Raw genomic sequence first — 26,456 nt, 5'->3', positions numbered from 1 at the left:
CAGCCAGTCGTGCACGTCAGCTGTCCCTCTGTCCCTTGTAGCAGATGTTTTGAAATGCTGCACTTGGTCACATTTTACAGCACTTTGGGGAGTCTTTTACTCAGCCCCATTAGTTTTCCCCACTGTCATTGCAGCCTAATGCCATTGCCATAGATGCTTCATTCCCGATCAAGCCTCAGATAAAATATTCTTAAGAAGACCTCAGAAATCCCATTATTGCCAATTTTCAAGCCATCTGTTCCTTTTCTTAAAGTCCCTGATGTTGGATTCATGGGCTTATGCAAGAATCTCAGCTTTCACTAAAAAAGGAAAAGTCACTTTTCTAGTTCCCAAAAGCCTCCAACACTGGAATACCAGAGGAGGACTCTGAAGTGATCGTGCACTCATTTCAAGCCAGATTTTTGAGATAATGCCCTGATTTGCAGGTCCTGGCTCTCAGTCTTGCTCTCTGGGGATGAGAGTGCACCGTTCAGCTGCATTTAGAGACCTTTCTGCTGGAAGCAGAGGGGATGCACTGTGAAGTATGGGAAGTGGAGGGAACGGACAGCTCTGAAGCAGTGCATTATAAAGGTATTCTTAAGCCTTCACAGCCAGAGGCGAGGGGGGGGGGAGGGGGGCAGAGAGGGCTAGGGGGGATTGTTCCTGTTGCAGTTGCATTGTTTTATGGTGGTGTCATGCAATGAGATGGTGCCGGTTGTGGTTGTAACCAGCAGGCGGAGCTGAGCTGAATAAACAAGAGCGAGCTATTCATAGCCATAAGGAGGGCAGAGCACTCCTCTCCTAGCAACACAACCAGAAGAAGAGCAGTAAGAGCTCTGCCCAACTGGGGAAGAAATGTGCACGAAATGTGGACGTTCCTCCCTTTCCAAGCAGTTCCTCTTCCATTGCTGTGAGATGCCTGAAGACCTCTCACCTGCCCTGCTCGCTCTGCCCAATAGCCCTGTTTGAACTCAGCGGTGTACTTATACAGGGTTTAGTAAAGTCTGTTCTCTGGGGGTTTGACTAGCAAACGTCCTTTTCTGCTTTCAGATGAGAAATACAGGAGAGGTAGAAGGCAGAGCACAAACCTGTGCTGCAGACCGTGGCACTCAGGAACTTGGTGGGATAAAGGCTCTGTTCTGCTGTCTCAGGGCTGATGCATCATCCATGTTCCACAAGCAGTGGGAAGGCTGCTCCATCTTGCCATTTCTTCATTCATTTCTCCTTATTCAAGGTCCAGTGATGTCAACATCTGCAAATAGTGCCTGATGTATTTCTTTCTGGAGGGGACATCCTAGGGCAAAGCTCTGGAAGTTTTGGGTGCATGCGATAAAGCCCATGGCAGTTACATGCAGAAGGACGTTACATTGCAAAGGAAGCTAACACAGCTCACCATTTGAAAGGTTGGACATGTAGTAGCAAGATGCTGACAAGTGTTCCAAGCACCTGTAACATCGCCAGTAAATCAAGCAAAAGCATTTGTCAGATCATCATTAGGAGAGTAATGAGGGAAGTACAATAGAATTTAGGCCAGGCAAAGAGGCCGGCATCCATCTGCAGGAGATATCACCACAGACAATGAAAAGTCAATATTTAAGAGGAAACTTACGGACTTCCATCAGAGGGAATCTAATCCCTAATGAAAAGCGTTCCTTGTTCTGACCTCTGCACAGCACAGACATAAAGTCACACCTCCGGAAACCTGCGAATCTGCCTTCATCATTCCACCATCACATAATTGCCATAAGCAGACTTCTCAGCTTGTGAGTCCACCAGTGCATAAGCTTTGCAAATGACTCCAAATCAGAATACAGGTATTGCGTTCTCTGGTGCACCACAATAAGCAGATTTTTTGAATGACAATTTAGTTTTCCAACAAGTTTTCAGTGTGTGAATGTGATAAATTGCTGGGAAAATAATAAAATAAAAGAGAAGGGTAACCATAGGCACAGTTACAGTGTCTATCTGGAAGGTTGCAGACTAGGCTTCTAGATCTCTTGCAAAACATGCCACCACTTGAACTCCAGCAGTAATTATCTTTTATAGAGTTTGGCGAGAAGAGAAGGCCTCGACTCACAGTTTGCCATTCAGCTACAAACTTTCTGTTAAAGGAGAATGACAAAATCCAGGAATGCCGGGTTTCACCTCTAACTTTAGGACCTAGAGATTAATATAATAGATGGGGCAAGCAAGTCACATAGATTCGGCACATCCAGCTGAAAGGCAGCGCAGCTGATGGGATAAGAGAACTGTATTTTGATCTCAACTAATGGGATATGGCACAGCTTTTTTTCTTTGTTTATTTTTGCATTGCAGGAAGGTTAGGCAGGAAGGGGGTAACAGACTGAAGCCTTGCTCAGCAAAGGTTAGGAAGTGCCCTGAAATATAAATGAAACAGCAGCATAAGACAAGCAGCAATGTAAGGTGTGCTCCCTCAGAGCAGCTTCCCTTCCCTTAGTCTGTAGGAAATCCAGGCTGGGATTCTTGCTTGGTGTACCCGATTCACCTGAAAAAAAAGCAGAAGCTTGATACAGTTAAGAGGACTTGATAGAAACGATAAGACAAGAGAGAGCAAAGAGAAAAGAACAATTGATTTAATGCCTTCTTCATTTGTATTTAAATAAATAAAGGTGCCAGTATAAGGCTCTAGGCACCTTAACACACAATTAAGACTACTAAAGAGAAACCAAGCTACGAACCACTCCCAAGCAGCATGAAATGATTATCCAGAACGTGCTCTGCCACCTCCCAGAGGAAAAAAAGAAAAGACTAGTTCCAGCCCTTCCAGCTTCTCTCCCCAAGGGTGTCATTCTCATCTTACAGACTTCTGCTAGCAAGGGGAACCACACACTGCTGAGTGCTACTGCTGCCCTGCTGGGACACCCAAGCACTCTCTGCCTACCCATAGACAAAGGTGGCCAGCTGTGCTCCCGTTGACTGCCACTGCTGCTGTACTGCGCAGGAAGGGAATGTATGCATTGCTTTTCTTTGTCTGGTAACACTTAGAAGAAAAAAGTGCTGGCTTACCCCAGACAGCGTCGATGCTGAAGAATATTGTTGGCCTCGGCATAACAAGCTGGAGAATTTCTGTGTCCACAGGCAGAGGGGTGAGGGTTGGGGGAGGGAAGGGGAAGGACAGGCAGGAGAAAGAATGAATGAATAAATAAATAAATAAACAACCAAACAAACAAATAAATAAATAAAGGACTAAAAATCTCCAAGTGATTGCACTGGCAGTTACTTCACTAGCAAGACTGTTCCAAACTCCCAGCTCGTAACATTGTTAGCATTTCCCCCACCACCTCCATACTGAATTGTTTCTGTTTCCCATTAACATCTCTTGCCCAACTTGCAGCTGTACCCTGCCTCTCCTCCCCACCGCAGTGGCTGGAGGTGACAGGCCTCAGTGAAGACAGCAGCCACTTTCCCCAGGGAAGGACCAGCACTTGCAGCTAGTGACCAGCACTGACATCACTGCCTGCACTGCATTCCATCAGAGCAGCTCTGGTAATCCTCAGCTCCAGTAATCTCCAGCCCAACTTGCACATGCTAAGATGGTATGGTGCTAATGGATAAGCTCGGAGGCATGCCAGCTGGAGAAACATCAGCAACCAGTTTGCTGAACAGACCATGGGTGAGGCAGAGGAAACTGTGGAATTAGTGGATATGGAACTGGTTAGATGGTTGCAGCCAGAGGGCTGAGGTGGAAGCAGGTGATGAGTGGTGTTCCCCAGGGGTCAGTCTTGGGACCAGCGCTCTTCAGCATCTTCACAAATGGCACAGACAGTGGGATCAAGCTTACCCTCACCAAGCTTGCAGACAACACCGAGTTGAATGGTGCAGCTGATGTAACAGAAGGAAGGGATGTCATCCAGAGGGATATTGACAAGCTTAAGAAGTAAGCCCCTGTGAACTAAATGAGGTTCAACAAGGCCAAGTGCAGGGTGTTGCACTTGGGTTGGGGCAACCCTGGATATGTACAGACTGGGAGAAGAACTCATTGAGAGCAGCCCTGCTGAGAAGAACTTGGGGATCCTGGGGGATGAAAAGCTTAACAAGAGCCAACAGTGTGTGCTTGCAGCCTGGAAGGCCAACTGTGTCCAGGGCTGCATCAAAAGAGAGGTGGCCAGCAGGGCAAGGTAGGGGATTGTCCCCCTTTACTCTGCTTTCACAAGGCCCCATCTAGAGTACTGCATCCAGGTCTTGGTCCTTCAGCACAGGAAAGATGAGGAGCTGTTGGAGCGGGTTGAGAGGAGGCCATGAAGATTATCAGAGGGCCAGAGAAGCTCTCCTATGAAAAAAGGTTGAGGGAGCTGGAATTGTTCAGTTTGGAGAAGAAAAGGTTCCAGAAAGACCTCACTGCAGCCTTTTGGTATTTGAAGGGAGCTTACAAACAGGTGAGAGACTGACTTTTTTACAGGATCTGATAGCAGTAAGACAATGGGGAATGATTTTAATCTTCTAAAAGCTATGCCTCACCCAGTTGGCAAGTAAGCCAAAGTCCTGAAGAACCAATCTGTATGGTCCTGTAGGGTTTGTTATTGTAGTGATGCAGACACCTATGCAGTAGAGAACTCAAATGATGTGAGCCATGTGATGTGAGGCATAATGGCTTGGGTCTTCATTGGCATGCCCATCCTTGCACCACCTTCTGTGTCATGGTATCATCAAGATGCCTGCAATATGCAGTGGGAGCAGGATGAATGACCAACATCAAGAATTTCGTTTCTGATGAGGGAATCCAGATAACTCACCCTTGAATGACCTCAGGTACACTATGTCACCTGCCCCAGTGCAGGGTACGCCTCAGCACACACACTGACACTCTCCCAGCCTGGCAGTCATCTCTGTGAGTCCCTTCCATGAGCACTCACTGACTCTAAGCCTTCTCCTCGAGTTTCCGTCAACTGCTAGAAAAGCTCCCACTCTGTTGTCCCTGGTGGCCAGAACTCGCATTCAGCAATCACAGCCTGGCACTCCTGCAGGAAGACAAGCTTAAATAAAGGAGCTGAATATATCTCCTCCTCATCCAGCAATTATTCTGTTTCCTCTTCTCCTAGGTCTCCAGCCTGACTAACTCTGTCTCTATACACTGGATACGGTCCCAGCAACGCTCAGCTCTACATGTCAGCTGGGACCATGTGCAGTCATGACATTAGGCACGATCCCTGATCCCAAACAGTACCAGCTGTCACCACGCTGACCTACTGGGACACAACAAAACTGGGCTTTTCTAGTTCTTATGTTCTGGCTGCCCCTTCCCCATGGGAGTGCTTATAGCTAATTCCAAGCCAGGTCACACATTGCTCAGCAAGACCCAGTCCTAATTGACATCCCAGCAAGGACAAGCTGCAGATACCGAGCAGCCCACTTGGCAGCATACACAGGGCAGAAGGAAGCAGCAACTTTCCCATGGGTTGGGAAGCTCCTGGCAGCCTCTCCACAGCTCACTCCTTCCATGCTCTGCTAGCAGTTGTGGCACCAGTGCCCAGCAGGGCTTCCAAGAAGCCCCATCTGGAAATGTAGGAGGGGAAGAATAAGCCTACACTAGGCAGTGTGGGTGGCATGGACATATTGAGCTTCTGTGGACAAATGCACTGCAGGACACCTCTCCTATCAAACACCTAGCCTTGAAATAAGATGGGTGACCTTGCTGGGCTCTCAGTGTACTCTAAACGATGTTAAAACTGTGCTTCTTGCCTTTGAAGAGCCTGGTCCATTTTCAGTGTATTTTGATGGGAATCTTTTCACTCGCTTCAAGGAGGACGTGGATGGGGAGAAACGGAGAGATATAGCACTGCTACAGAGGAATTGACTTTCCCTGTGTCAAATCCATTCTTGTGGAGGAGGAGACAAAGGAACAAAAATCCAGAAAGGGACTAACCAACATCTGGGACTATCAGGTTCCATAATTCCTTGCTCCTCTGGCATTTGTTTGTGTTACAGTAACGATTGGTTCCCCCACCAAGGTCAAGGCCTCCCCACACAAGACACAGAATAGAGTAATGAGGAACAGTTCCTGCCCTAAGCAACTCAGGTGAAGAGAGTGAGGAGATGAGGAGCAGGAACATAACTTGCTCATGTCAACAGGGGCCAAAGGAAGAGCTGGGAGCTGGGAGCCTCAGCCATAAAACCACTCCGACACTCCTCCATCACTCTGCATGGCTGCAAAATTAATTAGTTAGGTTTCAGAATTAGTTCATTTCTAGAAGTAGTTCCTTCATTACAGACACCACACAGCAGGCATTTTACATCTACGGCTACAAGAACAGCCTAAGCCCACAGCCCTTTATCAAGAGTAAAAATAGAAAACAGTCATGGTAAACGTGTAGAGAGTCAGGAATAAAGCAAGGGCAGAGAAAGATGGGAGCGCTAAAAGTTCTACAAGAGAATGAATGCTTCGAAAAATATCTAATTAGCCACAGAGCCTGAATATACTGCATACTTGATGGCATGGCAAGATGATAAGGTGGCAGCTCAGGGCTATACAAAGGCAGTTTTAGCAGTTATATATATAGACTCATTCCTAAATGAGAAAGAGCCCTTCCTACCAAGTCACATCCTTCCATGTCAACTTGAGCTGATGGAGTCCCTTGTCACTTCCATCCCCCCAGGGTCCAGAGGCCCACAGAGCGGCTCCTACCTCAGAGTGAGGGAGAAGATGGTAGCTCTGAACAGGAGCAGTGGCAACAATTGAAACACTAAAGGGAATTAAAGGGCTAATATGTCACTGGGGAAGAATCGGAGGTGCTACAGCCTCTGAACCTCAGCCAAGGCCGGGCTGGAAGTGAATGTGCATATGGATGAAGTACTGAGAACAGGAGCATGGTAGCAAAATGAGCAAGAGCAGGCAGAGTGTACAGGCACAGAGTGACAGGTCCCTGTTCCCGGGTACTCTTGAGAAGATGTTAAAACTTGCTTCCCATCACGATTTTCTTTATAACACTGTTTTGGTCAGAAAACAACTTGGGAAGAATCTGTGGACATCTTGCTGAACAGAGATAAGAGCAGCAAACATTGGGGGACAGCAATCACTTCCCTTGTCATATAGATGACACCAGGAAGACCAGCCTACTGCTGTGTTGGAGGAGGGCTTGACCAAAGTAGCTTGCATGCTCTGCCACATGCAAGTGGGTTCTTCACTAAGGGGATCAAAAGCATCATTACAGCCCTGATTAATAAAGCCAATCTTCTGGTTTCATTGGCCAGGCAGGGAAATCTCCCAAGTGCTAGTACTGCTAAAATAAGATCTTGTTCACTGGAGATTAAGCAGAGCCTTCTCTTTCCAGGCATGTTTTGTTAGCAAGGGATTAACTAGGAACATTGACATTTAAGTTGTTGTCACTGCGCATTTGAGGCTAAGCACACATTAATTACAGGGCAGCACAGCTCTTGGTCACAAAGCTGCTTTTTACAAAGAGGACACAAGGTTGCACATCCTTCCATGTGTAAGGAGCAATGGACACGCAGGGCACTCCAGCAGCAATTTCAGGGGACGGGAGCAGTCCTCTCCTGCAGAGGCAGTCTCAGTTAACACCATGTTTAAGTGAACAGGGCAATTTACACTGATCACAGCTACTGCAGTTCCAGCTACTCTGCAGACACAGTCAGGCATCAGCTTTTCGTATGTAAGTAATGATTAGAGGTTCTTTGCAGAGCCATATCCATCCCTAAGAGAAATCAAAGGAGAGAGAGAATATATATATATATATAAATTAAAAGAAGGGATGATGGCAGTTCAGTGATGGGGTGTGTTGCCCCGGTGCTCAGAGCGATGGGCAGCATTCAGCTGGATGCTCTCCTTCCCTCCCAAAAGGTCCTCCTGTCAGCAGCGCGTCTGGGCATCTCAGATGACTGTGAATTAAATCAGCTCAAAACATCAGCACAGCCATCCATCAAGTCTCATTCACACTCGACTTCAAATCTCATTACAAGCCCAAAAAGGCACAGTTTTGTTATTGTCTTAGCGCTTCCAGCACAAACGCATTCAAAACACCGCAAGAGAAATGGTGCCTCGGCGCACCGGCGTAGAGCTGCGACAGAAAACGCTTCTCCGGTGCAATTGTTCAGCTCCATTTCATGGAGAGAGTTGCACAGAGGGAGGGCTGCGTGGCAGGGAGAGAAACAGAGAAACACGGCAGGCTACACAGAGCCGACAGGGAGAGCGGGAGGAGCGGGGAGACGGGAGGGGAGGGCGGCGGGCAGGCAAAGAGGGAGGGAGACGGGGCAGCTCGAGGTGAGAGGATGCCGCAACGACACCTCGACTTCCTCCCCGAAATAAATAAGAGGGGGGACTTCAAGAAGCGTGCGTGTGGGAAGAGGAAGCAGGAAAAAGCGAGGGGCGAGCGGCACCCCTGCATCGCAGCCACCCCGGCTCGGGCCGCGCCTGCCCCCTGGCGGCTCACTCCGGGTGCGGTGGCGCTGAGAGGAGCCGCCCGCCCCGCCCGCTGCCAGGCCGCGCCGCGCTAATGGCGGCCTGCCCCGAGGGAGGGGGAGGTGAGGGTCTCCGCGCGGGGCCTGTCGCCGGGCCGCCACACCGGCTGATCCTGGCTCCGTCAGAGCAAGGGTGGGATCCGTTCCCGCCCAGCCTCTGCCGCTGGAACTTTTTCAAGAGACGGGAACTGAAAATAGCTGCCCAAATACATGAAGTACTCCGAGACCTGGACACCTCCAGGCATGGGGCATCCACAGCTTCTGTGGGGAGACAATCCCAATGCTTCACGGTCCTCTGAACGTAGAGGACAATCTTCACTCAATCTAAATCTCCCTCCTTTAGTTTAGAACCATTTCCCCTTGTCCTGTCGCTATCTGATGGATGCCAGCTTGCAGCCCACATCAGCAACAGATGTGAATTTGCCCCAAACCTCCACTCTCAGCACAGGCAGAACAATGGCAATCCATAGGTATGTCCCATGAATAAGGGACGTGGGCACTGCCACGACAAAAGCCACAACGCCTGCAGCAGTGGAGAGGAGCATCTTCACCTACAAGGATAACTGAGGGGTGGCCAAGCTATCCTGAATCAACCAACCAGTGGAAAATTTGTGCCATGTTTTTTTTTGAAACCCAAAGGCAGGGGAACTGGATGGAGTGGAAGAAAAGCAAGAACATGTTATATTATGATATCACCTCACCCCAGCTCCCCCCCATCCTCCCGTTTAGGGCCTTTATCATATACTGGTGTATTACAAATTAACCCTATGATTAGGATGAGTAAAGGCAGTCCCCAAAGGATTGCCTCTCCATGAGAGACTTCCTCCTCTCCCTCCAGACGACACAAGTAACATGAGAAGCCAGCTGATGCTCACAGAGCAAGAACCGCTGTGAGCCGGGTGCAGGAACACTTGTGCCAAACACCAGGCCCAAAGCTGACTACATCCCAGGGTGGGTGCAGAGCAAAGCAGTCACAGTGTGTTTACAGAGGGAGGGTGCAAATTGGCCTCCAGGGAGAGCTACTCTGCTACTGTCCCTGTAGCTCTGGGGTGGGGGAAGGACCTCCAACCGTGATAACTACCAGGCAGGCGCGTATCTGCCATCTCCTAGGGGGAGAAGATTCAGAGCTGAACTGTCTGAGCCTATTAACTGCTGCTGGTTCCTGTGGATGCATACTGGCACAGGGGTTTACCGCAAATAGCCTGCTTCCATCTCTAATACTGCATTCAGACCTTCAAGCCCAGCCCTGTGAAACACCCTTCCCCACTACACTCCACAGTGTCTCTCACTGACAATTTCATTTTCATACCGGGAGACCTGCAGGGTGGTTTGCAGTAAATGGAAAGAACTGTGTACATTTGCATGGTTGCATAATCACGTTATACATGGATCTTTCGAATGCAGGAGAGCAGAGTGAGAGAGAGGAAATTGGAACGTCACAAGCAGGAGCTAAAAGCCAGATTTCTCCATGAGATCAAGGAGTAGATGTAAAGTCAGTCAGATGGAGAAATGCCTGAATAGCTCTTCCAAACAGCAAGAGTTGCAGGCTTAGCTTGAAACATAAACAAAGCAAGATGTTTCTGGGGGCTGGGCAGGTTTTGTATAAACTCTATTTCCTCTTCCATCATTGAAACCGGATGAGAAGAACAGCCTGTAGCTTGCATCTTTTGCCTCTCTGAGGGCTTACACAGGGCTCATTTTCTAGGACTGTCAGACCAAGACCTTTCACAAACACCATATTCACTGTGCACAAAGAAAAAATCACTCACAGCCATGCTGCCAAATGAGAAACTGAAGCTGAGAAACAGAGCTATGCATTCTGGAATTATATATATTCTTCTCTTACTAAATCCTCACTTACCGGCATTGGAAGCTTTCCCTTTTAGATTTGTCATGGTCCTTTGGCTAGCACAGCCCCCAGCCCAAGTCACCTGAACCGCAGCCTGCAAGACAAAGCATCACCTGAAATATAAGTGTTATTAAAAGGAAGTGGCAAATTATCACAGAAATGAAGCATTCTACGATACAAGAGAAGCTGAAAACAACAAGTGCAGCATGTCTTTCTTAAGGATGAAAAACTTGCTTTGGAAACATCGCCCATCTCCCTCTCAGTTGCCGTAAAATTGCCACCTCACCTCCCTTACTGACATCAGAAACGCATAGCAGGGTAACAGAAGGGTGAGAATGTTTCCACAAACATTTTGTGGTCCACTTTGTTACTCAAGTATTGCTGCAGGTTTTTTTTTATGAATCTAGGACACTTACATATCCAAACTGTTTGAAATGTTTAAACATCTGAAGAATTTCTCAGCTGCTTCCTCAAGTGTGAAGGCAAACACAGCCTATCCTGCAGAAAAAGGGAGAGTGGGAGGACATGTTTTTTTTACATGTTGTACCTCCTCACCTCCTTTGCACAGTCTGATTTCATGCTCGGAGTAGGTAATAAATACCGTATTTAAAGGAGACCTACCCTCAGCTGAGAAGGATGAGGGAACAACAGGTGCCCAATCTGAATTAACCATCTTACCCCTAGGTGCAAAGCTGTCATCACAAACCCTGAACCTGTTACACAGAATAAAAGGCTAACAGGAGCGGCACAGGAGCATCTTCCCAAACAACCTGCAGCATATGGCAGCAAGACCCTACAGGATTTCCAGTGGCACAAAGCAAGACTGCAAGGGGCTGGTTTCCCTTTTACACTTGGGCCTTTTTGCAACACTCTGGAAGTGTGAAGAGGGAACAGGCAACGTGCAAACTTGGCCCACTGTGCTCACATTAAATTCCTTGACATGGGGGCATTTTATGTGAGTGGGATATCTGTCAGACATTGCATCTTTGGTCACATTCCTGCTCAGGAAACCTTGGATGCTTCTCCCAACTACCTATCTCTTACTGCAGTGTCAGATTCTGCCTACTGCAACTGCACCACAAAGCATAGGCATTTATCCCTACCTGTGTGTAGACACAGTTTAGCTAAATGCATCTTTTTACAACCTCATGCTCCCAAGGGAAACGCTGAAATGTCTTAGACTGTCAGCAGCCCCAGAAACAGAACCGAGAAGCAAGCAGAGAGGGGTATGTCCACAGTGCATGTCATTATGAAGAGGAAAGATACCTGAGCTACCTGTAAATTAATTTATTCAGGTTTTGGAAGCAGGCCAGGAGGCACATATAGATGCAGTAAGACAGCTGCGAGCCACTTCACATAAAACTGGATGCATTTGACACTAAAAGGGATGGGTCTGAGATTTTACACTGCAAAACCTTTGCTTGAGCTGCGATGGGCCGAGTTGCTTGCAACACAAAGATGAACAGGACCTTAGCATTGAATTTTCTACTAATTTTCTGGTAAGGATGTTCAGGGGAGGAACATGACAGCATTTTTTTCCAGCATGAAAAATCTTCCTTTGTGGCCCAGGCTGTGCCAAATACACCTTGTACACTGAAAGAAGGATCGGGTACTAAGCAGAGGTAAGGTCAGAGCAGGACTCAGTGAGTGACCTCTTGAGGACAAGCTGCTACAAAGCTAACACCCTAGCAAGCTCATGCCACACCTCAGGCAAAGGCTTCGCCTGAAGTCACAAGGGGAAAGAAGCGAGGAAGGAAGGTGAACTGGTCCGCTCTGAATTGTGCATAGGTTTCTCTTCCACTTTTGAGTGAGTATAGCTTCTGTATCACAGACATGAAGCAGGTATGGAAGCCCATAAGGAACAGGCTTAGTCCACTTAAATCATGCTCTACATGAGGAGTTGCTTTTGCTGCAGTAGATCCCCAGTCAGAGCTTCGATAACAGCAGGACATCCCAGAAGTACTGAGCTGCTTGGAACTGCTGATTGCTGAGGCTTACATTAGGAGAATGTGTACCAAGGAATCCACCACGTCAAACAGCCATAGAAATCCTTCCCACTGCAAACTAGCCATCCAGTTATTCATGGTACATAAGTAGTGTAAACACCAACAGGGAACTACCAAATCAGCATAAGCCTTGACAGACAGCAAGACAGAATCCATGCCAGGATAACACAGTGAAACAGCCTCGTGACGCGCCCAGCGTAGGAAATGGTTTTCCTTTTCCAAAAATGTTAACTAGTAGAGATGGAACGGAGGCAGACAAATAGCAAACATCTCTGAGACTAAGTGCCAAGGGAATAAGGCTTGGGGTAACTGGATCCACTCTAAAACAAACGCTTTCAGTCATCTTCGCAGCGATGGCAAAGAGAAAAAAAACCCAGAAAGAGTAACACTGAAAGGGGGGAGAGCGGTAGATGTAGTCTACCTTGATTTCAGTAAGGTTTTTAATACGGTCCCCCATGACATCCTTATAACAAAGCTGAGGAAGTATGGGATAGATGAGTGGATGGTGAAGTGGATCGAGAATTGGCTGACTGGCAGAGTGCAGAGGGTTGTCGCTGGTGGTGCGGTGTCTGGCTGGAGGCCTGTGACTAGCGGTGTCCCCCAGGGGTCTGTACTGGGTCCAGTCTTGTTCAACATCTTCATCAACGACCTTGATGAGGGGATAGTGGCCACCCTCAGCAAGTTTGCTGATGACACGAAGCTGGGAGGATTGGCTGACACACCTGAAGGCTGTGCTGCCATTCAGAGAGACCTGGACAGGCTGGAGAGCTGGGCAGTAAGAAACTGGATGAGGTTTAACAAAAGCAAGTGTAGAGTCTTGCATCTAGGTAGAAATAATTGCATGCACCAGTACAGGCTGGGGTAAGACCTGCTGGAGAGGAGCTCTGCTGAGAGGGACCTGGGCGTCCTGGCGGACAACAGGTTGGCCATGAGCCAGCAGTGTGCTCTTGTAGCCAAAAAGGCCAATGGCATTCTGGGGTGCATTAAAAAGAGCGTGGCCAGCAGGTCAAGGGAGGTGATCCTCCCCCTCTACTCTGCCCTGGGGAGGCCTCATCTGGAATACTGTGTCCAGTTCTGGGCTCCCCAGTACAAAAAAGACAGGGATCTCTTGGAAAGAGTCCAGCGGAGGGCCACAAAGATGGTGAAGGGCCTGGAGCATCTCCCCTACGAGGAGAGACTTAGGGAACTGGGTCTGTTTAGCCTTGAGAAAAGAAGGCTGAGAGGGGACTTGATCCAGGTTTATAAATACCTGAGGTGTGGGAGCCATAGTGGCGAGGCTGGTCTGTTTTCAGTAGTGCGTGGGGACAGGACTAGGGGAAATGGGCTGAAACTTCAGCATAGGAAGTTCCGCACGAATGTGCGCAAGAACTTCTTTACGGTGAGGGTGACGGAGCACTGGAACAGGCTGCCCAGGGAGGTGGTGGAGTCTCCTTCTCTGGAGATATTCAAGACCCGCCTGGACGCCTCCCTGTGTGACGTGGTGTAGGGAGCCTGCTTTGGCAGGGGGGTTGGACTCGATGATCTCTAGAGGTCCCTTCCAACCCCTACAATTCTGTGATTCTGTGACAGGTGGCACGAAAAGCTCAGGGAACTGAATGCAACTGACAAGATTTGACTCCTCTCTCATACAATGGCTAACATTTTTTGTTTGTTTATTTAACCTATCGGCAAAAAAAAAGATGTGCAAACATCAGTTTGTAGACACTGGGGACACCCTGTAGAAAAAGAAACTCTCTGCGATTTTCCAAACTATGAGCCAGGGCTCCTTCAAAATAACATTTAATCAAAAGAAAGAAACAGAGCTAGTCAGATTTTATTTAGTAAAAAAAGGGATCCGATTCTTCTTATTTTGTTTCACTGATGTTTCGAGAAATTGGCTGGTTTGCATTTTTAAAGACTGGCGTGGGGCAGATACGATGAATGAAGAATGCCTGTAGGACTATAAATGGAATAAACTGTAGTTTCCACGCTCAGTTATGCGTGGATCTTACATTCTTACATACCAGGAAAAAAAGGAAGGGGGGGGCAGGGTGGGGGTGGAACTGTTGACATAGAGCTGAGAGTATGTTAGTAAATCTAGGGTAAGATGCATCCAAGAACACTGCAAACCCTCAGAGCTTGGCATTATCTTCAGAAACTGGAATACAATAACTCTGGAAATATGCAGCTAAGGGCACCTAGAAGAATGTAATTTTTTCTGTGGGGTCACTTGTGGCCAAGCATATGATTATAGTTAGTATCTGAAGCCAAAGATTCTACTACCCTCTCCTGCCAGCAACTATAATAATTCCTAAGGTAGTGGGAACCCACCTCTTATCTCCTGCGGAGCCTCTCCTCTTAGGGTTAACCTTGAGCCCAGATTGCAAGATTCCCATTCTTAGCACACGAATAGAGAAGTTTATGTGCATGGAAGTAACTATCAAGTTTACACTTCCATCTTTACCAATATATTTTCCAAACTTCTTCTCATATTTCAATATTTAAATGTTATTGAAAACGTACACTTCATAAGAGATGAACTCTGCCACGTCAAAGATCCCACGCTCACCAGCCTGCCTCAATAAATACTCACATGGGTATTTATTTTACTTAACCTTAAGCCAAAGCAGCTCAGCTCTGTTGTGCAGCCGGTCCTTATATTTTCTTGTTTTTGTGAATTTGTATACGGATAAACAGCATTCATGATCTGACATTTCACTTTGATTGCAAGTTGCTGTAATTAAGAACCACAGCTTTATGAATTTTAATCATCAGCTGTAAGTGGTACATTATCTCTAGTTCACAATGAAAGCAATCAAGTGGACAAGATATTTTTAGAGACATTACTGTGGTAGTATTACATTAAGTAGCGGTTAGCACACTATTTTCACACCCAGTGATTTCACACATTAATGCAGCTATAGATCAGCGTTAATGACAACAGAAAGTTATTTTTTCAAGTAGTATGAGAAGGGTGGTTGAAAGAGCTACTGGGATTTACACTTCAGCAGCAGGAGGGGCACCTCAGCAGGGCAGCAGATGAAGACACTCCAGCAGCAGGGGCTGCTTCCCCCTCTCCTAGAGACAGAGGCGAGAGCCCCAGTTGTCGTGAGTGGATGCGGGTTAACAACAGGGGCAACATTTTCTTCCTGCCTCTTGAGAAGAAAAGGAAGACAGGAGAGAAGAGGAAGGCAAAGTACCCTGATGCTGGCACTTAACCTCGGAGCTGGTGCGAAATCACATACCACATCTTGCCCAAGGCTGCCACTTAAGCAACACAATACTTCTCTTTTCTAGGAGGGCACAGTGCAGAACAGATCAGAAACACCCTAAGGCTTGTAGAAAAAAGGCAGGCAGTGTGGCACATTTTAAAGTTTCTGTGTATGCTACTCCACATGGATACAACAATGCTGTCTAGATAAACCCATAAATACATGCTTCTTTTCCTCAAGGCAGGAGGGACGAGGGTACGAGGCACGCTGCCTCAAGAGGTGCACATTTAAGATAGCATTGTCTCACTGAAGGATAGTAGCTCACCTGAAGACTGCTTGAAACTAAGGCTAATGAGGAACTGTTCCAGGAAGGAGAAATTCTTCCTTCTTCCTGGAGTCTCAGATCTGGGATAACAGGAGAAGATCCAGAAGCCTCACCCTGACCTGCAGGCCTTTTTTTAATTCCCCAACCACAGAGGTTCTATGAGGATGACAGAACTGAGTTAGAGAGATCGGGAGCTAGCCCCGCCAAAGAGTACACCATATCGTTTGTGTGGCATTGTGGCCGATAACTTGTCGCAGCATCTTGGATTCTGCTGACAAAGCCCTCATGACAAACCAGTTAAGGTCTGCAGACAGCGGCACTTCAGAGACAGACTCCTTCCCCAGCCAGAACTTGTTGATACCAGCACCACGGCAGAACATTACAGCTCCAGTTCAAGTCATCTGGATACACATACCAACTCCTCACCATAGGTTATTCAAAGACTTTAGAAGGGACCCAGATGCAGTAATGATGTGCCTGCCGTCTTTTGCGACTTCTCCCTCACACTGCATCTTTACATCCAAACAGGCCAGTCCTCACATTACTCAAGAATTACTGGACATTAGTCAAGAAAGATTGGACCACCACAGCTTTGTGTCAAAGTCGCAGTATGGAAACACTGCTTAGACTTCACATGAAGAGAAGGAAAACAAGAAAGATCCAGTAAGAAGCTTGCTCATTTGCCTAGTTTTTGAGAAACTACTGGTGTATTTCTATGTGGAGAATAAATTAGTACAAGCGTTTCTTGATATACAGATGTCTTTTAAGTTCTGTTTCCATAAACACCGCAGTAAGGCACAGGCGATTTCCCCAATACAGATATCTAAGTCCACCTTTGGAGCAAGCATTCTTTTCACCCCTTAAGGCCACATTCCCAGCTTTTCCCACTGCCCTTCCTGGCAGCAGCTTACTGGCTCCTCTCCACTGTTTTCCCAAACACATAATTTGAAATTAATGGCTTACTTTGTGCTCAGGCCTGCAGCTCGAGGCACCTGCTTCATCTGTATCCTCTGCCAGTATAGAGGAAAAAAAGAAAGCAATTGCTTCTTCATTAGGTCAGAGTAGGAGTGATTTACATATCCATCTATGTCCATAATTAAAAAGAGATGATGGTGATAATAGGAAAACGTTAACAATAACAGTACAGACAGGAAGAAGTCCATATCTGAGTGAGAGCATTCTTAGTTATATAACCAAGGATATACATAAAGCTTACAGCACATGGGGCTTTCCTTCCCATGACCTTTGGCCCCTCCAGAGTCAGCTGTGTGTAAAATGCTAATTTGCCATCAGTCAGCATACCAAGGTGTTTCTGCTAAGTGAGAGGGACAGAGGGAACAGGCACCTTTCTCTCATTCCCTTGCACCAAAAGGGATTCTTCCTTCATACTTCTGTACAATCAGGAAAGGAAGTCAGTACCCCATTTCTAATAGTACAACACATGGATGCTTCTGAAGAACGTGTAACAGTGTGCCCAAGAACCATTCAATCATGGGAGGTAGAAGAGAACCTCTGAAAACTGTATAGTCCAACTCTGGCCAGAGCCTACAAGAGCAGGCTGCCCAGAGCTGTATCCAGCCACATTTTTTAATCTTTGTAGATGTAGCCTCCATCCCTCTTCCAACATTCAACAGTGTATAAAAGTGTTTTCTTGTGTTAAGAAGGATTTCAATTTGCATCTGTTGTGGTATGCAATGAAAGAGCAAAAGACAATTGTTCAGCTTTGTCATCTTTCCTTCTCCCTCATCAAGTATATATACTCATTCGTAAGATCTGTACGATTGCTGGCTCACATGTTTAGCTTGGTGTCCATTGAGTCCTCCAGACCCGTGCCTGCAAAGCTGTTTTCCAGCCTCTTGGTTACCTGTCTATACTGGTAGCTTGGGGTTACTCATGTCCAGGACAGGGCTTGGCACTTCCCTTTGTTGAACTTCACAAGGTTCCTGTTGGCCCATTCCTGCAGACCACCGAAGTCCCTTTCAATGGCAGCACAAGCATTTCAAATCTGTTTTCTGCAGAGAGCTCTTCCTGATACCAAAAACTTAGAGGTTGGCTCAAATCTTGATTGCATGATGGCATCATCACTTGAAATTTTCAAGTACTCCTCTTGGTCATTTGAAGGTCATAGCTACCATCAGTGTGAGATCACTATATGACTCAAGAGGAAAAAGTAATAAACCACGAGAAGCACTTTTTTTCACCCAAACAAACAAAACCTTCAAGGAACTGCCAGCTTCCTATAGTGCCTATCTCTGTTCCAGAAGACAGACATTGACAGGGGCTTTTCAACAATCTTCTGAGACTATTTTTGTAACATTCCAGCTTTAAAGCCAGAAGGATCTTGGCCTGGTTTGGCAAGGCACCATAAAGAATCTTCTTGAGCAGACTGTCTTCCTCTAAATGGAGAAGGATATTACAGCTAGAACATGGATCTTCTGCAATCTGAGTAGACTTCGCTCTTAGGAACATCCCCAAATTCCCCAGTCTTTGGATACTTTTCATAAAGGCTCCAAAGCTGGGATATTTTCCTTTCTGAAAGCAAACTGTCCTTGATTAAGTCAGTAAGGGGAAAATTTCAGACCCAATGTAGTTAGTGCTAGCTCTCTGTCAAGCTAGAGAGATGCATCAAGCTGGATTTTTGTAGAGAACACTCTCTGGACTTGTATTATTCAGTATTTCGTTAAAGAAAACAACGAAGGAATAGAGGCTGAGCTTATTCAATTTTTAGATGGCACCTTGCTGGGAGGGGCTGCAAATATCCTGGAAAACAAAATTAATATTCAAAACAGCTTTGATTATCTGTGAAGGTCTGGGGAAAAAAAATAAGTGTTCAAAAAAAGACATGCAAAATACTACAGTTAGGAAAAATCAGCTACTCAAACCTAGATGGGGTAGGAATGTCTACACAGGAGCTACAGTGCCAGCACTGGATTATGGGGTTTGAGCTTACCATGGAAGCAAGCCCAAAAATGAGGCAGCTTCCCATAGCCTGAGCAGCCTCTAAAAGGCTCGTTTGCTTTTTCTTTAAGAGCAGGGAAAACATTGTTCAAGAACAGCAAGTACTGCTAACAGTACTCTTGGATAGGGGCATGGACTAGAAGGCAACTTAGAGGATCCTTCAGTCCTGAGTTTTCACCAATACTGTACTGAATAAGAAGTTTCATTGCCTGTTTTAGACCAGTGGGCATCAGAGCCTTGCCTCATCATTGCTGACAGACTGTATCCCTTTCAAGGCAGATCTAGCTCTGCGATGACAGGAAATAAGACAGCCAATGACTATTGTTTCTGGAAGGCTCTTCCAGAATCTCTGATCAGGAAAAGCCTCTTTCAAACTTTCCACCTTCTCAAGACCCATTTTTAACTTTTCTGTTTGATGCCCTTTCCTTTAATTAGTACTTTCACCCCTTTCCCCTCCGACCCCACCCCCGTCCCCCCACACATACTTTCCAACTTCTCCAGCCCCAGTATTTCCAGTAACCAACAATGCCATCAAGCTCAGGATTCATCACACAAGAGGACTGAATAAGTCAAGTGCTTCTTAGTCTTGTGGCTACTCTACACAACACAGCTGCTTGCAGCACATGGTTTAGGAGCCTGAATCCCAAACCAAGGTGATTTTGTCTAGTCTTGTTACAAGAAGTTATTCCAGGTTGCTGCAGAGGAATACAAGCCATCTGTTGAGCTCTATGCCAACTGTTTCAAATCTCTTCTGGATGCATACATCTTCTGTACCTCCGATTACCAATAGCTGCTAATTATTTACCCTTTATTTTAACCACAGGTTTCTTCTGTCAAATCAAATACGCCTATTATTTTTTGCAGCACAGGCAGTATAGTGGATACTCCAAGGGCTTGTATCACCAGCTACAAATTGCTGTAGGTTCATCGCCAAAACAGTGACAATGAATGTAGCTTACAGTCTGCGATGGCCTTGAAAGCTTCTGGAATCTCTAGTGCCTGATGACCTTTTAAGATGATCGTTTTCTAATCTCCCCTGGACACATCTCATCTTTTACTTTTCCACAGATACAGTCTGATCAACTTTTTCTACAACCATCCCCATTCCTGTTAGCAATAGCTCATCCACAGTGGCCAAGTCCCTGAGCTGCTCTGTAGCCATCTGTTCCATAAGAACATCAGAGTAAGATGTCATGCTCTGATTTTACAGCTTGCACACCAGCCATTTAAATAGCATAATGGGACACACAGCACACATAGCTGCAGTGGAAGACTTGATTCGTAAGAGTGAAGTCAGTCTCTGATCACTGTTGAACTCAGAACTACAAGAAGGATTGAGTTAACCTAAAGAGCTTTCTCATGGCAAGTTTATCCTCAGAAAGCACGCTGCTCTCTTCTCTCAACTCATGGAGTGGAGCTACTGAAGAACCCAGCTGGTTCACAGACAAAAAGGTGTGCCAGAACTCCAAAAAGAAAACAAACAAAAAACCCCTCCAAAAAACCCTACCACAAGCAAGAGGCTCGCAAGACAACAGGCTTTGTAAGACCCTGAAGAAGTTCTGATTTCAGTTTGCTTCTCCTTGACTTTAATCCAAGTTTTGGATGAATCAGAAAGAACATTATAGACATTCAACTAAGAAGAGTATCAGTGAGCCAGGAAGATCCTACTCCTGAGAAGAAATGATCCAGTAATACTACAGACACCTTCTTATCCTGTTAGATACAAAATAAAAGGTTGTATATCTACTGCCATTTAAGACTCATCTCCTGCAAAGCTTGAGGAAACTAAACTAACTGCTGTTAGAAAACAAGGATCGGTTACTGATAATTAAGTAGCATGGGGATCTATTAAAAAAAAACTTTGAAAATCAGTGTTTGCATTACGTAGTTACAAATTAACTGCAATGGGCATTGTTAAGAGACCATCCTTATGAGACAAACACCAAATGCATGTACATTAGAAGAGTTCTGCCGTGATTAGAAATCACAGCACCGCTCATTATATGCCATCCCTAAATCAGAAACTTAATGCTTCGGTTTATTAGCAGAAGGAAATCCTATTACACTCAATGTTAAGATACAGAAAAGCACTACTTCTGTACTGCAGCTCTTTAAATAAATAAATACATACATACATACATAAATGGTTGGAACAGAGCTACTCGGTTACACTTCAATGCTTCAATGATTTAACAACTTGAATGAGTTAACGTGCATGGAGTTAAACATCTAAGAGTTCTCCAGTGACAGTAATTTTCAGGAAACAAAGCAGCCAAAGCAATGGTGCTGGGAGTGACCAGTGCTCAGACCCCTGAACGCAGCACCTTGAGCAAGAACCTGCCATCTGTTGTCAGTTGAGCTAGCAAGCAAGAAGTTCCGTATTCCGTGCTGTTAAGGAGTCACTCCAAACCAAGAACTCTAAGGAGCTTTCTATGAATTGTGATCTGATTTCTAGCTCATGTTCAGCACAAACCCCTGCACCACAGCACCTCCTGGGAGAACTTCCAAAAGGCAAAGGTTCCCCAAGCCTCCTCAGGGAGCCACATTCAGCTGCACTCAGCTAATGGGCAGAGTCAAGCACATGCAAGCAGTGTACTCCTTAATCAACAGCTTTGTCTCAGGTGTCCTGTGGTGTTGGCTGTGTCCTTTGGATAACTTACAGTGTGGTTAGTTAACAGAAAGCTCGCTACTGTCAGCCACTCTGATACAGCTACCACCTACAACTATCACCACGTATTTGCAATTTACACCCTCCCACTGCCCTCTGGAATATGGAAAACATGAATCTATTTTCTCTACAGCAGTGCCTGCAACAACTACCTAGAGTGATCGCGAAGCCTCCCCAGTGCATGCCTTTTCTGTTGTTTCTTGCTGTTACTATGCACATACACCATTTGTGAAACATTACCGGTCCCTGGCTGCAAAACCACATTACGTTTCTGTTCAACCTTGTTTGCTTATCTCGCCAAACCCACACAGATGATATCAGTCTCTGCTAACACAGGTGTGACAGCCGACTGCAACTGAGCAGTGCCAGACACTCAGTAGATGGACACTGCCCCCTTTCTGGTGGTATTTTGACATTACTTCCCACTAGTGAGGCAGGTGTAGGCAATGGGAACCAGCCGCCATAAACTTAAGCTTGTACTAAACTGCTCTTACTTACTAAACTGTTGTTCACTGAGATACACACACATCTATAAAACCTATTGTAAGAAGATACTAGAGCATTGCTCCTTATAATACCCAGTGATATGAAAATGGCTGCAGAGACTCTCACATCAAGCTGATGCAAGGCAAAGTTAACTTCCTTCTGGAGGGTGAGTGCTTTCCACTAGCATACGTTCCTCCCTTTAACATCACCTGCATTTCTGACCGGAGGGAGTTTGAGATGGCTCACACCACCTTCAGGCTCTAAAGAGCTTTCTGTATCTTTAAATTATTCTCCTGCAATGGGATCGGTTTTCTTCATGCCTCAAAGAAGTGGTATCTAAATCGTTTTAAACTGAAACAGAGACTGAATAGGCTGTGCAAATCATTTTTTACTGGAACCTTAATTACATCCCGCAGTTTTTCGTCCTTAGCAAACTGCTAGGAAAAAAATAAAAAGTCTGCATTTCATTTGAGAACTAACAGGGCTGGGATTTTGTTTTGTTTTGTTTTCCTCAATTGACATGTACATAATCTAGCTTGGGACTTTGTTCCACAGCATTTTTGTTAAAGGCTCTAGAGTGCGTGCCTGCAAATACTAAATCTCTCTGAGGTTCGCATTCAATTTGCAAGTTATACAACTCCAGCTAAAGAAAAAGGCATTCTGTTTGCAGCAAGGTGTTTTCCAGATCCCCACTGGCAATGGCAAAAAGTGATTTACGATCAGCTTTAGTTAACGTGGCCTCTCAAACAGGTCTTAAAAAGCCTTCACAGCCATGGCCTAGTGCCAAAGCCTTTTCCACAAGAATACATCAATTTTAGTTCATACCGGTGCCATACAATGCAACTGCAAAGACAAATAGTACAATATTGAATGCATCCCCTCGATGAAGCAAGAGATCCAGCACCTGCTGAATCTACCAGATTTACCATTACAGGTCTGTACATCTTCCTGTTGGCTGTTCATGTAAGGATGACTTAATCCCTTGGCAAGCTGAAGGCTGAGTTAATGGCTCCCTTTTCTGGCAGATTCTAGGTGCCATCCGGACTGAACTCTGGGTTCTCCTGCACTTGTTTTGCCCAATCCAATTCAGTCGTTCCACATGCCCTATAGAACTGCAAGAGCATTTTTCAGTCTTCAGTTGAAGACTCCAGGCCTTTACTGGCTCTCACTCTGGTATGCTTCTCATGCAGTGCTCCAACTGCTGCAATTAGCCTCGTTTGCATAAAGCAACAGAATATTCAATAGCAAACATCCCCAAGCCAGGTGCTGCAGATGCAACCAAATTTCCTGAACCATACCAATGAGAGTCCAACATCTCCACAAGGTGTAGTGTTAGAGGACACAGCTTAGAGCCAGAGCAAAAAAAAGCTTCATGAGTAGCTTCCTAAAAGCATGTCCCTTACTAAGGGAAAGCTTGGGCCCAGCCCCACAAGCATCAATGTCAACCACAAGTGCTGAACCTCAGCCACCTGTAGAGGTGGCTTCCTTCCTCCCTTCGCTGAGACTAACACTCCAGTACTTGACTAGCCCCATTGATGACCAAAAGCATAATCTACAGGAACAATCATGTTGGCTACCTCACACCTACTGAAAACTTGATGTCTGGATATTTCTCCTTTTACTAGCACCCCTTTTTTATTTTTAAATCTGCATATAAACCTTCTGTAGTTCTCCATACCTCCAAAGAACTTAACTGTAGGTAGGATCAGCCTTCACTCACAGTGCTTCCTAGTCTTTATCCTGTGTAGATGCACTAAAGAAAAAATCACTCTGTGCATCACAGCTGCATGCTAACTGCTTGCAAGGCAGCGTAAACTGGTATATAAGACAATCAATTCCAGTCAGCTACTGAATGAATCTTGTAAAGGTACCAGGCCCAGATGCTGAGGCATAGTGATCCTCTTACAGCACACCATCTTGATAAATGGGAGAAGAGGAAGGTAGATTAAAAAAAAACAACACAAAACTCTGAAAGTTGTAAGAGGAAACAGTGATAGAATTTGGCTCAACTAATAAGCTTTGGAAGCTGATAACACTGTGCCACCTCAAAACACAGTGACAACAAGTGGAATAGGAGCAATAAGAAAAACTGGCCATTACTCAAGGCATTCACAAAACCGTTCATTTAGCATAAAAGGCTGAACTAAGGGAGAAAATCCCCACCAGCACCTTTACACAAGCAAACAGTAGCAAGTAGAAGAGCCAGATTATAGCTCTGAGAAAAATTCAAGATCTAGAAAACATTTTCTTTAGATCAACCTTATAACCAGCTTAGAGAACTATTCCTTTCCCAAGCACCCTCCTTTTAACCTATGCTGAATATGTAAAACAAGGACACCAGACTTACAGCCAAGTGGTTTTCCACTCCAGGCACATGGAACATGATGAAAGTAAATTTGTGGGTGTTTGCACTTGATTTGGCAGAGAAAAACTGAGGGAGGGAATGTGATTGAGGGAAGGTATCAAAGATCAGAGCCAGATGCTCCTTCTCAGAGCTCTGGACTTGTAGGAAATTAAGAAGGTAGAAAAGGTGAGGCAAAGGGTGTGTTTGAAGTGAGAGTCGAGGGGTTCTAAGGCCTACAACCATCCAAGCTGCTTGGGGGAAACTACAGCACATGCCAAAACCACACCACATTGGCCTGAGGTGCTTTCATTACACAAAGCCTGGGAGAGCAGAGACAGTAAATGTAGCTTCAAAAGGAGCTTCATCTTGAAGTCTTAGCTCTCAGGGCCTGTTAAACATTTATGTTGACTACCACTCCTACTCTTTGCCTCAGAGAAAGCACCCGAAATAACCTTTGCTACAGAGCAAACTACAACAGTTCTACCAGCTGTGTAACAGACTAGTGGGGAGCTGTGAGAAACAGCCAGAAACAGTGTTGGAACAACAATGCTAATGACTCTATTCAGCAAGCTAGGAAAGAAGGAAGAAAATCTGGTCTAGAACCTAGGGAGACAGAAAGCAATGCTAGGGAAAAAAATAAGCAAGTTAGCTTCTATAGAAATGTCTAAAACTGAACGCAAGGCATATATATATATATATATATATATATATATATATATATATATATATATATATATATTTAAGTAGCAGCAGTTTTTCTTTAAGCTATCTTTTGTTCACACTTTTTGGGGAATCTTCAGACTAGCCTCTAGTATGGATGTTTGATAACCACAGTTGTAGAAGGATCAGTGGAAGAAAACTGAAGGAGATTCTGCACAAAAAGAAAGACAGAAAGTCTCTGGCAGAAGCTGGAAAGAAGTAATTACTTCCCTGATTTGCTCAAAAATTCTTTGCCTGGACAACACGAGTTTGGGATGAGGCACAGCTACTCATTCTTTTCATTCTATGAAGCTGTTACTACCAGTAACAGAAACTGCATAATTCACTCAATCCTCTGTAGTTCAGTCAGAGGACAACTCCAGCTGTACATTCAGAAGGTTGTGCTGACCCTAGAAGCTTCAAAGGAGGCGTTCAAAAAGCCCTTCAAGGTAATTTATTTAAAGGGTTGAACATACAAACCTCTAGTCTTTGTACATAGGAACCCCTGCCCTCCAGTCATGAAATCCACTGCTGATATTAGCATCTACTTCTGGCCTTCCACAGATTCAGCCTACGCATAGTGCCCAAGTTTATCAGCTCAATGACATTCAGAAGAACTACTAGCCTCCACAATTTTCAATCCTTAAGAAGCCCTCACACTCCTTCTCAGCACATGCTTTTCACCATTGGCCTGCTGTTAGGTAACTATTTATTCAGTCTAACCTACAGATACCCACAGCCATTACGGTTTCATGCAGATGAGGCCTTTATAAGTTTAGGTGTTGGCTCGCGTGGCTAATCACTCAGCCTCTATGCTATAGATAGCAGCTTAATTTAAATGTAAGTATACAATTGCTTGAGTTGGAATGGACCTTAAAGGCCACCCAGTCCAACTCCCCTGCAATGAACAGGGACACCCTCAGCTCCACCAGGTGTTCAGAGCCCTGCCCAGCCTGACTTTGGGTGTCTCCACAGATGGAGCACCCACCACCTCTCTAGGCGACCTGTTACAGTGCCTCACCGTCATTACTGTAATAAGCTTCTTCCTTATATCTAGTCTAACTCTTTTTGTTTGAAACCATTTCCCCTTGTCCTAACAGCAAAGGCCCTATAAACAGTCTGTCCCCTTCCTTCTTACAGCCTCCCTTTAGATGTTGAAAGGCTGCTCTCAGGTCTCCCCGCAGCCTTCTCTTCTTGGGGCTGAACAGCCCCAGCTCTCAGCCTGTCCTTGTAGGGGAGGGGTTCCCTCCCTGGGATCCTCTTTGTGGCTCTCCCCTGGACGCGCTCCATAGGTCCATGTCTCTCAATGTAACGGCTCCTCCCCTCGGCCGTGAGACCACAGCACCTCTCCCCGGGATCCAAGAGCAGCAAAAGCAGATCTGGACTAGGAAAGGCAACTTAAGATCACGTTTTTATACACAGACCCCGTGAAGAGCAGACGGGCTTTTCCACGCTCTATCTTAAGAAGAAGCAGCAATCAAATTCATACAGGACAGCGTTTGCTTACGCCCAACCTTT

The 26,456-nt window shown here is 45.7% G+C and overlaps 1 protein-coding gene and 1 long non-coding RNA gene across 2 annotated transcripts in view; both read right to left on the bottom strand.

The window, feature by feature from the left end:
* Positions 1 to 26,456, bottom strand: part of IGSF3 (immunoglobulin superfamily member 3) — a 181,689-nt gene that overhangs the window by 10,314 nt on the left and 144,919 nt on the right. The window lies entirely within an intron of this gene.
* On the bottom strand, positions 2,168 to 10,354 carry LOC140247444 (uncharacterized). The gene is made up of 3 exons (XR_011902658.1): positions 10,274 to 10,354; positions 3,007 to 3,066; positions 2,168 to 2,485 (listed from the first exon to the last, which is right to left on the bottom strand). It is a non-coding gene; the product is annotated as an uncharacterized lncRNA (long non-coding RNA).

Source organism: Excalfactoria chinensis, chromosome 1 (assembly GCF_039878825.1).
Source record: "Excalfactoria chinensis isolate bCotChi1 chromosome 1, bCotChi1.hap2, whole genome shotgun sequence".
Taxonomy (NCBI): Eukaryota; Metazoa; Chordata; class Aves; order Galliformes; family Phasianidae; genus Excalfactoria; species Excalfactoria chinensis.
This window is presented reverse-complemented; position numbering and strand designations above follow the sequence as displayed.